The following is a 12,832-nucleotide window of genomic DNA, read 5'->3' as shown; positions in this document are numbered from 1 at the left end:
TGAGGGGGGCTTATACACTGTTACAATTATGAAAGTGCCATCATTTAGTTTTAGTTCAGTGGCACATGCTTCCGTATGTTGCTCTACACAATTTTTTTTAGTTTCTAAGTTTTTTACACTGTGGAGGCTTTTGACATATATGGCAACTCCTCGTCTCATAATATTATCTTTACTTACATGTGCAGCTACTTTGTACTCATTGATGCTAACCTTTTGCATATCAGTGACAATGTGATGCTCAGACAGGCATAGTACATCTATTACATTCTCAACTTCTATATCTTCTAAACAAAGCAGAAGCTCATCAATTTTATTCTTCAATCCCCCAATATTTTGATGAAATATACTAACATTATTTTTCACTTTACTTTTGTCAGTATCTTGAACTTTTATAACGTCTTTAGTACTTGCCTGGCTGAGTTTCCCACTGGACACTGATCTTACACTAAAAAAGAGTTTCCACCATGAGAAGTAGATCACTTATGTAGGCATGTGTTGCGAACCGTCATTGTCTACGGCTTATTCTTCTAAGTGCCAGACACTGATACGACATTTAAAAATGTCGTTGATTCTTTTATTCCAGTTTTCACACACCTTCTTTGTCTCTCTTGTTACTGGTACATATCCGACTGACAGGAAGCAAAGCTTATTTCAAACTGTAACCCAAAATCACGAGGGGAGCATGAGCTGGTCGTCATATTATTACCAACCGTACCTAAAGCCTTGGAGTAGAGTTTCACGAACAGTTGATATCTACGAGAAGTATCAGTCACGCTTCCGAAAACACCAAAGCATAGCAACTCCCTTCATCAAAGTGAATATCGATATCAAACATGCCACGGACAGATGTGAAGCGGTCATTTCACACTGTTTGATTTCAGTAAGGCTTTTGATTCTGTCCTTTTCTATATATTACTTATAAAATTGAAACAACTGAATTTCTCGAATAGCAGAATACTGTGGTTCGGCAGCTGCCCAAAAACAGACGCCAACGAGTCGTTCTCGAGTCCTCCAGAACATACTCCTTGGCCCACTACTTCTCTCGCTGTAAGTCGATGATATTTCATGTGTGCTTTCCCTCACACCGAAAGCGGATCAGCGAATATTTCTGTGAAACCGTTCACCCAGTATTTCTTTAAGGTATCCAATTACCGTTTCAAGAAAAGACTAAACGACGTTGGTGTAATGTGGGATGAGCATCTATTTTGGGATGAAAAAACTGTTGCAGGATGCAGGAAATCTCCCTGCAACAGTTCAATGTTTAGAAAAATATTTTTATCCTAAGTTACATAATAATTCGCCCAGGTTTTACTCCGCCAAATTTATGCTACTGTGATGTATCTCAACACAACATAAACAGTGAAAACTCCAGACGTCTCGAGCTAGCTACGAATGTTAGCGTTAAGATATGTGTGCAACATTCGGGTGCTTCGTCACATGACTCGTTTCTGTATTAGGTTAGGGTTGGGTGCGACTTGACAGGCGAATTTATTTTCACGTGCTTTCTTTACTAAATCGAATTATTTGTCAACGTTTTCCTCAATACGTCCCATCACGTATCATTTGCTTACCATCATTCCGTAACTGCAATACCAGATAGGATGCATCCAGCACCTTGGCTGAACATTTGCATAATACCGAATATTTCTGTATCTCCCGCACCACTTTAGCCATACGACTTTGGAACAAATTATTCTGTAACCTAGACCTTACCCATAATCAGTCTTTATTCAGGAGGAGCTTAAGGGGAGTAGGAACGCCCTATGCCGAAATGTTAAATTTAGTGACTAGGCTTCCCTGTATTTCAGGAACCAATGTAACCATTGACATGAAACTTTTGCAGGACATTAAACTTTATGTTCTGAGTCTACTGAACTACAATAATTGAATTTCAGCCACTGCCTTTGGAAATACAATTTTTTTAATTACACGGTTAAAATTTTGTGTAATTTTTTGTACGTTATTCTAAATAATTTTAATTACACACAACATTGTTCTTCTGTTGGTTCTGTAGACTCTGGATATGTATGTTATTACTCCCTGAAAATCTGAATACTCTACTCGAAGTGTTTTCTGATATTTAGGGAAAAATGCTACAGAAAATGTAAATTTTCGGGAACGGCTTCTAAAGTTTCAAAAGACTGTAATTCACTTAATATATGCTTTTTTTTATTTTTAGTCATTCAGAAACACCATGCACCATACTATATATCACCCTGTTGATCTTTTTCCAAGCTTTTTCTTCTTTTCTTCTTTCGGGACTCCTTTGTGGCATACTCTGCTTTATCAATGCGAACCTTGACCATCAGTTCAAGTTCTCTGATGCAGCTTGCACCAGGATTAATTCCCATATGCTGTAGCACCATCTCCCTACCAATGTTGCCATCATTAAAAGCAATAACAGCATCACTGACCCCCACTTTAGGGTCTTTATTCCAACAAAAACATTTTTTGGTAAGCCAGTCCATATAAGATTATTGAACGACTCATTGGGGTTTGGAGTCTGACCATGCAGACACTTCTTCAGGAATTCAGGATTTTCCAGGTCTCTGTAAATACGTTTTATGATTTACATGACTGATACTGTGATGGAATGTTTATGGCTGTATGAACTGTTTGAGTACTGGGCATTGCGGTAATTGCACCATGAATCAGGCCCAGGAGGGCAAAGGTGGTGTACTGGTTTTTCATCAGTTGACAGGCTGTTGAAGAAGGTAGCCCATACTGCCTGCTCCATTCTGAACAAATCCTCAGTATTATTTCTAATAGCCAACCCATAATAGTGCTGTAGTTCTTCAATCATTTTATTTGACAGCTTACCTCTTATGGTTTTACCATCGGAAAGATTGTTGTCTCTCAAACTTTGTTTCAGCTTCTTCAACCTGGTACCCATCGTCTTTTGGACATGACAAATACTGTTAACCTTTGTAACACAGCAATCCACAGCCTTATGTATAAAAAATTACCGACTTTTATTAGATCTTGAAGTAATGCACGTAAAAATTTTAACGTTTTCCACCAGTGTAGATTATATTCAAAAAATAAAGTAAAATAGCTCCCGTGTGAGTTTATAAGCGTCCAACAGTGAGGCAGTACCTCTATGACATTATAAACTATCTATATTTTCCTCATCCATTTTTATTCCTGTTTCCTTCTTTCCGTTTCATTTGCTAAATTTTACCCTGTTATTTCTCTTTCTTCTCCCGATCAGAAAACCTTTTCTCCTAATGTATTCTTTCTGTACTGTTGCCACATATTCATAGCAGATGTCATTACTCACATTCGATGAGAACTTAGTGACGAAATAGATTTATGTTAGTAGTTCTCACATTCCTTAAATTTCGTATCTTCATTCCTCTTCTTCTTGTGCCTTTGTCCTGAATCGGCGAAGGGATGGCACGGTTATTAAAGATTTAGCAAGGTTAGTTTAAGGGGTGGCCAGACGTCATTCCTGTCGCCACCCAGTCACTCTCGGAGCGTAATGTGTATATTCCAACTTTCTGCATGTAGTGCATTCATGCCAAAGTGTGAATGCTTGGGAATCGGGTAACCGACGTGGGACTCTAGTACCAGACCGGTATTCATCTATTTGGAAATGGGACGTCATCTAAAATTCACACCCTGGGTGGCCGGCACACCGAACGTTTTCATTAACCCGCCAGGGGATTCAAATGGTTGAAATGGCTCTGAGCACTATGGGACTTAACATCTGTGATCATCAGTCCCCTAGAACTTAGAACTACTTAAACCTAACTAACCTAAGGACATCACACACATCCATGCTCGAGGCAGGATTCGAACCTGCGACCGGAGCGGTCACGCGGCTCCAGACTGAAGAGCCTAGAACCGCACGGCCACACCGGCCGGCTCAGGGGGATTCGATTGGGGGCTGATGCACCTCCCATTCCTAGAAGCGGTGCCTTAATTCTCATTTTGTTCGTTAACGTTCGTTGCATTTGTTCAGGGCGGGCGTCCCATGATGCCCATTCTAGGTCATCGTCGATCAGTTCACTCAGTTTATTTTTTACTTTTATTTTTTTATTACAGAGGGTTAGCTACCCCTCTTACCGAACATGTTGAGCCACCGTGCCAAAAATACGGGCGAGTAAATTCCATACATTCATTATTATTATTATTATTATTGTTACTGTTATTGTTATATATTGCTATACAAATTGTAATGTTGACTCACTAAGCATGGCTGGTTAGATGTAAGAGACAGCATGAAGGCCCTAAATTTTGGCAGGCGAAATAAACTCATAAATAAAATACATACCCAGGGCTTTGCAAAACTAACGAATATTTTAGTAACTGCACCAAAAAAGTGTTTATAAACAACCGCCTCCTTATGTAGGTAACGGAGTGCAGATCTTACATCTCGACCTGTGAATGTACGTACCATTGTTCTTCGGCGTTCATGGATAAAAGCTATTGATAGTCTATGACGGTCAGACACGCACGAGTGCGATATGCGGTGCAATGGACCATTTACGTCCACGATTCACAAATTCAACCCACCAAGATATATGGCTCAATCTAAAACTAATTTCAAATTAGCAGCCTGATTCTGCTCATCTGGGAGCATCAGGGAAAGCTGGATTGGAACGACAACAACGTTGCAAACACCCCGCAGAATGCGCATTGAGACACACCGAAAATGACAATACATTCAGCAGCTAATTTCATTTCTAAAAACATCCCCACGACGGCGCTATACTCCACCCCAAACATCCACAAAAAAACGCAACGATGCAGTATTCTCTATTAACAGAACAGTTTCTCTGAAAATTTACGGGAGCCTCAAAATAAAATTAAATATATAATGAACACATGAAAACGCACTTTAAATATAAAATCTGAAATTAACGCTCAGGAAAGGCACCCGCACCCCCAAAATTAATTAATAGAAATGTAAACGGTTATAAAGCCCAAAGGTGACTGAACGAGGACTACCAATATCGAGACATTTTACAACTACTTAAGCATCACCTTATCCAACTTGCGACTAGAAAACTGACTGAAGATCTTTGCTTTCTTTCCAATTTAGTTATTTTTGATAACCAGATACGAAGTAAGAGGTTAAAAGTGACTTTGATGAAAATGTCAAGAATCCTTTTTACACACTAAAAAGTTTTAAAAACCTGGTCAGGAACCAGAAAAACTGTTTTACTCATTCTATGATTCGTACAGGGTGTTTCAAAAATGACCGGTATATTTGAAACGGCAATAAAAACTAAACGAGCAACGATAGAAATACACCGTTTGTTGCAATATGCTTGGGACAACAGTACATTTTCAGGCAGACAAACTTTCGAAATTACAGTAGTTACAATTTTCAACAACAGATGGCACTGCGGTCTGGGAAACTCTATTATGTTGTTGTTGTTGTCTTCAGTCCTGAGACTGGTTTGATGCAGCTCTCCATGCTACTCTATCCTGTGCTAGTTTCTTCATCACCCAGTACCTACTGCATCCTACATCCTTCTGAATCTGCTTAGTGTATTCATCTCTTGGTCTCCCTCTACGATTTTTACCCTCCACGGTGCCCTCCAATGCTAAATTTGTGATCCCTCGATGCCTCAAAACATGTCCTACCAACCGATCCCTTCTCCTAGTCAAGTTGTGCCACAAACTCCTCTTCTCCCCAATCCTACTCAATACCTCCTCATTAGTTACGTGATCTACCCACCTTATCTTCAGCATTCTTCTGTAGCACCACATTTCGAAAGATTCTATTCTCTTCTTGTCCAAACTAGTTATCGTCCATGTCTCACTTCCATACATGGCTACACTCCATACAAATACTTTCAGAAATGACTTCCTGACACTTAAATCTATACTCGATGTTAACAAGTTTCTCTTCTTGAGAAACGCTTTCCTTGCCATTGCCAGTCTACATTTTATATCCTCTCTGCTTCGACCATCATCGGTTATTTTACTCCCTAAATAGCAAAACTCCTTTACTACTCTAAGTGTCTCATTTCCTAATCTAATTCCCTCAGCATCACCCGACTTAATTTGACTACATTCCATTATCCTCGTTTTGCTTTTGTTGATGTTCATCTTATATCCTCCTTTCAAGACACTGTCCATTCCGTTCAACTGCTCTTCCAAGTCCTTTGCTGTCTCTGACAGAATTACAATGTCATCGGCGAACCTCAAAGTTTTTACTTCTTCTCCATGAATTTTAATACCTACTCCGAATTTTTCTTTTGTTTTCTTTACTGCTTGCTCAATATACAGATTGAATAACATCGGGGAAAGGCTACAACCCTGTCTCACTCCTTTCGCAACCACTGCTTCCCTTTCATGCCCCTCGACTCTTATAACTGCCATCTGGTTTCTGTACAAGTTGTAAATAGCCTTTCGCTCCCTGTATTTTACCCCTGCCACCTTCAGAATTTGAAAGAGAGTATTCCGATTAACATTGTCAAAAGCTTTATCTAAGTCTACAAACGCTAGAAACGTAGGTTTGCCTTTTCTTAATCTTTCTTCTAAGATAAGTCGTAAGGTCAGTATTGCCTCACGTGTTCCAACATTTCTACGGAATCCAAACTGATCTTCCCCGAGGTCGGCTTCTACCAGTTTTTCCATTCGTCTGTAAAGAATTCGCGTTCGTATTTTGCAGCTGTGACTTATTAAACTGATAGTTCGGTAATTTTCACATCTGTCAACACCTGCTTTCTTTGGGATTGGAATTATTATATTCTTCTTGAAGTCTGAGGGTATTTCGCCTGTCTCATACATCGTGCTCACCAGAGGGTAGAGTTTTGCCATGACTGGCTCTCCCGAGGCCATTAGTAGTTCCAATGGAATGTTGTCTACTCCCGGGGCCTTGTTTCGACTCAGGTCTTTCAGTGCTCTGTCAAACTCTTCACGCAGTATCTTATCTCCCATTTCGTCTTCATCTACATCCTCTTCCATTTCCATAATCTTGTCCTCAAGTACATCACCCTTGTATAAACCCTCTATATACTCCTTCCACCTTTCTGCCTTCCCTTCTTTGCTTAGAACTGGGTTGCCATCTGAGTTCTTGATATTCATACAAGTGGTTCTCTTCTCTCCAAAGGTCTCTTTAATTTTCCTGTAGGCAGTATCTATCTTACCCCTAGTGAGACAAGCCTCTACATCCTTACATTTGTCCTCTAGCCATCCCTGCTTAGCCATTTTGCACTTCCTGTCGATATCATTTTTGAGACGTTTGTATTCCTTTTTGCCTGCTTCATTTACTGCATTTTTATATTTTCTCCTTTTATCAATTAAATTCAATATTTCTTCTGTTACCCAAAGATTTCTATTAGCCCTCGTCTCTTTACCTACTTGATCATCTGCTGCCTTCACTACTTTATCCCTCAGAGCTACCCATTCTTCTTCTACTGTATTTCTTTCCCCCATTCCTGTCAATTGTTCCCTTATGCTCTCCCTGAAACTCTCTACAACCTCTGGTTCTTTCAGTTTATCCATGTCCCATCTTCTTAAATTCCCAACTTTTTGCAGTTTTTTCAGTTTCAATCTGCAGTTCATAACCAATAGATTGTGGTCAGAATCCATATCTGCCCCTGGAAATGTCTTACAATTTAAAACCTGGTTCCTAAATCTCTGTCTTACCATTATATAATCTATCTGATATCTTTTAGTATCTCCAGGATTCTTCCAGGTATACAACCTTCTTTTATGATTCTTGAACCAAGTGTTAGCTATGATTAAGTTATGCTCTGTGCAAAATTCTACAAGGCGGCTTCCTCTCTCATTCCTTCCCCCCAATCCATATTCACCTACTATGTTTCCTTCTCTCCCTTTTCCTACTGACGAATTCCAGTCACCCATGACTATTAAATTTTCGTCTCCCTTCACTACCTGAATAATTTCTTTTATCTCGTCATACATTTCATCTATTTCTTCATCATCTGCAAAGCTAGTTGGCATATAAACTTGTACTACTGTAGTAGGCATGGGCTTTGTGTCTATCTTGGCCGCAATAATGCGTTCATTATGCTGTTTGTAGTAGCTAACCCGCACTCCTATTTTTTTATTCATTATTAAACCTACTCCTGCATTACCCCTATTTGATTTTGTATTTATAACCCTGTAATCACCTGACCAAAAGTCTTGTTCCTCCTGCCACCGAACTTCACTAATTCCCACTATATCTAACTTTAACCTATCCATTTCCTTTTTTAAATTTTCTAACCTGCCTGCCCGATTAAGGGATCTGACATTCCACGCTCCGATCCGTAGAATGCCAGTTTTCTTTCTCCTGATAATGACGTTCTCTTGAGTAGTCCCCGCCTGGAGATCCGAATGGGGGACTATTTTACCTCCGGAATATTTTACCCAAGAGGACGCCATCATCATTTAATCATACAGTAAAGCTGCATGTCCTCGGGAAAAATTACGGCTGTAGTTTCCCCTTGCTTTCAGCCGTTCGCAGTACCAGCACAGCAAGGCCGTTTTGGTTAGTGTTACAAGGCCAGATCAGTCAATCATCCAGACTGTTGCCCCTGCAACTACTGAAAAGGCTGCTGCCCCTCTTCAGGAACCACTTGTTTGTCTGGCCTCTCAACAGATACCCCTCCGTTGTGGTTGCACCTACGGTACGGCCATCTGTATCGCTGAGGCACGCAAGCCTCCCCACCAACGGCAAGGTCCATGGTTCATGGGGGGGGGGGGGGGGGGAACTCTATAGTACGATATTTTCCACATATCTACCATGCGTAGCAATAATATGGCGTAGTCTCTGAATGAAATTACCCGAAACCTTTGACAACGTGTCTGGCGGAATGGCTTCACATGCAGATGAGATGTACTGCTTCAACTGTTCAATTGTTTCTGGATTCTGGCGGTACACCTGGTTTTTCAAGTGTCCCCACAGAAAGAAGTCACAGGGGTTCATGTCTGGCCAATAGGGAGGCCAATCCACGCCGCCTCCTGTATGTTTTGGATAGCCCAAAGCAATCACACCATCATCGAAATATTCATTCAGGAAATTAAAGACGTCGGCCGTGCGATGTGGCCGGGCACCATCTTGCATAAACCACGAGGTGTTCGCAGTGTCGTCTAAGGCAGTTTGTACCGCCACAAGAATGTCCAGATAGCGTGATGCAGTAATCGTTTCGGATCTGAAAAATGGGCCAATGATTCCTTTGGAAGAAATGGCGGCCCAGACCAGTACTTTTTGAGGATGCAGGGACGATGGGACTGCAACATGAGGCTTTTCGGTTCCCCATATGCACCAGTTCTGTTTTTTGACGAAGCCGTCCAGGTAAAAGTAAGCTTCGTCAGTAAACCAAATGCTGCCCACATGCATATCGCCGTCATCAATCCTGTGCACTATATCGTTAGCGAATGTATCTCGTGCAGCAATGGTAGCGGCGCTGAGGGGTTGCCGCGTTTGAATTTTGTGTGGATAGAGGTGTAAACTCTGGCGCATGAGACGATACGTGGACGTTGGCGTCATTTGGACCGCAGCTGCAACACGGCGAACGGAAACCCGAGGCCGCTGTTGGATCACCTGCTGCACTAGCTGCGCGTTGCCCTCTGTGGTTGCCGTACGCGGTCGCCCTACCTTTCCAGCACGTTCATCCATCACGTTCCCAGTCCGCTGAAATTTTTCAAACAGATCCTTTATTGTATCGCTTTTCGGTCCTTTGGTTACATTAAACCTCCGTTGAAAACTTCGTCTTGTTGCAACAACACTGTGTTCTAGGCGGTGGAATTCCAACACCAGAAAAATCCTCTGTTCTAAGGAATAAACCATGTTGTCTACAGCACACTTGCACGTTGTGAACAGCACACGCTTACAGCAGAAAGACGACGTACAGCATGGCGCACCCACAGACTGCGTTGTCTTCTATATCTTTCACATCACTTGCAGCGCCATCTGTTGTTGAAAATTGTAACTACTGTAATTTCGAAAGTTTGTCCGCCTGAAAATGTACTGTTGTCCCAAGCATATTGCAACAAACGGTGTATTTCTATCGCTGCTCGTTTAGTTTTTATTGCCATTTCAAATATACCGGTCATTTTTGAAACACCCTGTATGTTGTAGTAGAAGGAGAACGTGTCTTATACAACGTCATTCCAAAAATTACGACACAGGTTTAAGAAAAATAGTTTCAGTGCTTGAGGTGTTCTACATGGTCTCCACCCACTTCAGTGAAACGCACAGGCCGTTCATATGACCATGTGAAAATGTCAGAAACGTCTTCCTTTGGGGTCTTGCTCAGCAGAAGAGTTGACACTTCATACGAATTTCTCAATTTTGTCGTTTTGTGGTTGGTTCATACTCGTACTGATAACGTTAAAAACCGCCGCCAGTGGTGATTTTTCTCTAGAAAATAATTGTCCGCATATTTCATTTCAGTCAATAACAGCAAGCGTCCACGTGTCGTTTCCTTTGTTCTGGAGGCAAGGTGTGTGGGACAGACTTTGCACACACTTTTCTCTTCTTTATAACATTCTGGGGAATGTCTTGAATAGTTGACTTAGAGATGTTGCTCCATTGCGATTTGTGATATGACAACGTTGACACACTAGATCCCAAGTCCACTACTTCTCACTGCCTGCTCACAACTGACTTGTCGAATGCAGATCTGTTGTTTATTGTTGTTAGTTCTACATTATGTGATCAAAAGTATCCGGACACCCTCAAAGGCATACGTTTTTCATATTAGGTGCATTCTGCTGCCATCTACTGCCAAGTACTGAATATCAGCGACCTCAGTAGTCATTGACATCGTGAGAGAGCAGAATGGAGCGCTCCGCGGAACTCACGAAATTCGACCGCGGTTAGGTAATTGGGTGTCACTCGTATCATACGTAGGTACGCGTGATTTCCACACTCGCAAACATCCCTAGGTCCACTGTTTCCGATGTCGTAGTGAAGTGGAAACGTGAAGGGACATGTATAGCACAAAAGCGTACAGGTCGACATCGCCTGTTGACTGACAGAGACCGCCAACAGTTGAAGAGGGTCGTCATGTGTAATAGGCAGACATCTATCCAGACCATCACACAGAAATTCCAAACTGCATCAGGACCCACTCCAAGTACTATGAGAGTTAGGCGGGAGGTGAGGAAACTTGGATTTCATGGTCGAGTGGATGCTCATAAGCCACACATGACGCCGGTAAATGCCAAACAGCACTTCGCTTGGTATAAGGAGCGTAAACACTGGGCGACTGAACAGTGGGAAAACGATGTGTGGAATGACGAATCACGGTACACAATGTGGCGACCCGATGGCAGGGTGTCGGTATGGATAATTCCCGGTGAACGTCATCTGCCAGCGTGTGTAGTGCCAACAGTAAAATTCCGAGGTGGTGGTGTTCAAATGGCTCTGAGCACTGTGGGACTTAACATCTGAGGTCATCAGTCCCCTAGAACTTAGAACTACTTAAACCAAACTAACTTAAGGACATCACACACATCCATGCCCAAGGCAGGATACGAACCTGCGACCGTAGCAGTCGCGCGGTTCCGGACTGATGCGCCTAGAACCGCTCGGCCACCGCGACCGGCGGTGGTGGTGGTGTTAAGGTGTTGTCGTGTTTTCCATGGAGGGGGCTTGCACCCCTTGTTTTTTGCGTGGCACTATCACAGCACAAGCCTACATCGTTGTTTTAAGAACCTTCTTGTTTCCCACTGTTGAAGAGGAACTCGGGGATGGCGACTGCATCTTCCAACACGATCGAGCACCTGTTCATAATGCACGGCCTGTGGCGGAGTGCTCACATGACAATAACATCCCTGTAATGGACTGGCCTGAACAGAGTCCTGACCTGAATCCTATAGAACACCTTTGGGATATTTTGGAACACGGACTTCGTGACAGGCCTCACCGACCGACATCGATACCTCTTCTCAGTGCAGCACTCCGTGTAGAAATATAATTTTAGTGAAGGAAGAATTTAACGATACAGAGGGATGAAATTTATTTTTGTAAACGGACTAAATTAATTTAAGAGTGAGATTTTAGGATGATAATATCGGTTTTCAACTTTGTTTCAAAAGTAAACAAGTTTTATTTGACGACATGGCCTAAGAAGTTAGCCCTGTCAAATTCCATTTGTTTACAAAAACAAATAAACGTAAGACAAGAAGTAAAAAAAATAAAGATAATAATTTGTTTGAGAACTAGACGCTGTAGGCTGGGATTAAAACCAATAAACAAATAAAAAACTGAAGTTGATCTGAGTGCGATTCCCAGTCAGCCCTGGGACTCTGTTCCCGCCAGTTACCTCTTCTTTCACCTCTGACAGTGACTTGCTAATGTGGAAAATGCCAAGTAGCACAGCGGTAATTGCTAGGTTAGTTCTAAGGTCACAGGACGGTAAGATCATACCTGAGGCAACTAGACATTACCTAACAAAGCGCTGTAGAATTCAAACTAACCTTCAGTATGAAGACAGCTTTACTTTTAGGTGTAGAAATGAACATCAGATGTGTAGTAGTGGTCTTGAAAAGCGGAGAAAGAATTTTTATCATGTTTGGAAATGGCGATTAATTATGAGTTACAGTCAATAAAAGATTTGGCCAGAGTTAATAATTTTTACCCTTGTTATATGTATTTCATTGTTCTTATGTTATTTTTCCTGCTTTCCACTTAAGAGGTAACAGTATTCCTATGACCTTAAATTACGTTGTGGTATTCAAACCTGCCAATATCTCTCTAAAATTTTCATCCTCTCAGGGAACAGATTCAGTTTATATTCTACTAAAAACATGGCCGGTTTTATATCTAATTCACTTTTACCAGTTAGGACGTGTTACTCCCCTACATTCTAATTGTAATAGTAGTTTTTAAACAATATTATTTTTCTTTATACCTGTT

Source organism: Schistocerca piceifrons, chromosome X (genome assembly GCF_021461385.2).
Source record: "Schistocerca piceifrons isolate TAMUIC-IGC-003096 chromosome X, iqSchPice1.1, whole genome shotgun sequence".
Classification (NCBI taxonomy): Eukaryota; Metazoa; Arthropoda; class Insecta; order Orthoptera; family Acrididae; genus Schistocerca; species Schistocerca piceifrons.
Note: the sequence above shows the minus strand (reverse complement) of the source record.